This window comes from Hippopotamus amphibius, chromosome 1 (genome assembly GCF_030028045.1).
Source record: "Hippopotamus amphibius kiboko isolate mHipAmp2 chromosome 1, mHipAmp2.hap2, whole genome shotgun sequence".
Lineage (NCBI taxonomy): Eukaryota > Metazoa > Chordata > Mammalia > Artiodactyla > Hippopotamidae > Hippopotamus > Hippopotamus amphibius.
In genome coordinates this window covers 107,595,413-107,597,842 of record NC_080186.1, presented here as the reverse complement: position 1 = coordinate 107,597,842, position 2,430 = coordinate 107,595,413, and the positions used below count along the sequence as shown (strand labels likewise).

General features: G+C 50.5%; 1 non-coding gene across 1 annotated transcript; it reads left to right on the top strand.

Annotated features, from left to right (window-relative positions):
- The first annotated feature begins 341 nt into the window (after nucleotides 1–341).
- On the top strand, nucleotides 342–413 carry TRNAQ-CUG (transfer RNA glutamine (anticodon CUG)). The gene has a single exon. It is a non-coding gene; the product is annotated as a tRNA-Gln (tRNA).
- Nucleotides 414–2,430: the final 2,017 nt, after the last annotated feature.

Genomic DNA, 2,430 nt, shown 5'->3' with positions numbered 1-2,430 from the left:
GGACAACTGCAAAGAAGGGGAAAGGAAGTTTGGGGGTTTTTTGGGCGTTTGGGTTTTTTTTTCTGGCGGGAATTTTACCTCAGGGCAGAAAACTCTAGAAATGCCGGCAGAGCAGGCGCATTTGGGGGAGGCCAACAAGCCGTCCCCTGTCGCTCCTCCCGAATGGACTTCGTGTCTTTCCACGACGTAGAAACCTGAGGGCAGGCGAGTCAGGCGCCTCCTGGCGTCGCGGAGGAAGCGGGCTCGGGGCGGGGGGACGAGAGCGCCCGGCGGGAGGCGGGTGCTGGGCCCGCGGGGCTGCGCGCGGCCTGGCTCCGCGGCGGGAGGGGCGGGCCTGCGGCGGTTCCATGGTGTCATGGTGAGCACTCTGGACTCTGAATCCAGCGATCCGAGTTCGAGTCTCGGTGGGACCTTTCCCTTTAGGCCGCGCCGGCGTCTTTTACTCCCGCAGCCAGAACTCAGTCTCCTGCCGAAGCCCGCGTTCCTCCGGCTCCTGTTCCTGCCACCGCAGGCACCTCGCAGCCGCGTCCCTGACCTCTGCCGGCTCCTTCTCCAGAAAACCGGCTTCTCCGACCTGCGCGGTCCACATGGGCAGGTGGCGCGCAGGTAGGGGACGAGCCCGGCGTGTCCTCGCTGGCCCCGGGCGGTCAGCCCGTCTCTAGCCATCGGAGGCCCGGCCCCGCCGCCGAGCGGCGCAGCGACCGAGCCAGTGCCACCCCGCCGTCGGGGCCCCCTGGGTCTCGGGGGTAAAAGGCAGAGGCTGCGCCGCCTGAGTCCTGCCCCGCGAGGGGGCGTCACACCGCAGGCGTAACTGCGCGCTTGTCCCTGTGAGTCAGGGGTCGCTGTGGGGGGCTGTGATGTCGCTGGTCAGACAGGGTGACAGCCTCTTATGGTTCCAGACCCGAATGGGTAGTGCTGTATTGAGGTGCCTATTCTATTCTGAAGTTTGATTGATCCTATTCCACTGTGTTCCGATTTTATTCAGAATTTCTAGCTCCTAAGTCTCCATTGGACACGAAAAGCCGCTGTTAGGCTGAGATTTCAATCTTGACCCCAGGAAGTCCCGTGCTTTCATCCCAAGCTCAGCCAGAAAGAGGAGAAAGGCCAAGGATTCCAGCGTCTGGGGAGACCAGGGCTCCCTGACCCCTCTCCACCCAGGCCTTTGAGACACTTGCAGAGCTTATCATCAAGGCTAGCCTGTAGCGAATATACCTTGTTTGGTTAGATTTGGGTGGAAACCAGATTTAATTTTTTATCATTATAAACTTAAATTCCTTTTTCAAATGTTGCCTCTGGATATGGAAAACACAATGTAACACATAAACCTTTTGTGCAAGGCCTTCTGTGGAACAGCCACATGGATAAGAACTAGCCGAAGAGAGTATAAAACATAATAATTTATGTGTACCCCAGAACAGTGACAAAATTTTAACACCTGCTTTCGTCAATTGTGTTATGATTGGCATTGTTGGGTATTTCTTTATTCTTTTGTCAATATAGTGTGGGGAAAAGCAAAGGAGGCGGTATAAGATATTGTATTTCTATTACTCCCAGTGCCCTTAAAAACAAAACTAGTGGTATTAGAGAAAAGAGTCTCAGTTGAAAGACAGACATTCAATCAAAGCCTGTAGTTCTGAGTTTGAATTGTGAATGTGAATATATGTGAATGCATGAACACATACAAATATGAGTATGTATTTGCTAGCTCTGTCCACTGCAAAGGTCTAGAATTCAACCACTTCCATTGAGTGTCTTTAGGTTACACAATTTGATTTGGGAATAATGTTTTTCACAGAAAGGAATCAGAGATTTTGAGAGATATGACTGAGTCCCAGTCAGGGGCAGATGAGACAGAAGCACCTTGTCATAGTGATATCTACAAAGGTCTCAAAGACTGTTAAAATCTTATGAAAAGGAGAAAGGAGCCAGCTTAAAGGCACATTCACTGCTGAAAGAGAGGATCATTGGAGTATCAGTAAGGACTCTATTGCAATGAATTGAAATACTTCAATGTGTTTGAAACTTTGATTTCATATTAGCACAGGGGGAAAAAAAAGAAATAAAAGAAACTAGTTGGTGACCATGGAGGATGCTTGGGGAATTGCTCATTAAGCTGCAGTTTTCTTTACAGAGGGAACCACTAAGTAACTAAACAGTATTTAGTACTAAGGGGAAGTTTTTTTTTATGCAAGTGTACCAGCTAGATAACACATGGCCATGGAATATCACCATTTTGCTCCACATAACTAGTTCACGGATCTAGGCCTTGAACTCCAAGGGCTGCTAACATTATTTGAGGAAACACACAGGAGTTGATGTGCCTCCTGATCAGAGAGCACACACCACTTCTGAGGTGCCCTTGCCAGGATACCAAACACAATCTCCTCTGCCTCTGTATCTACTGTGTCCAAAATAGGGGCCACTAGACAC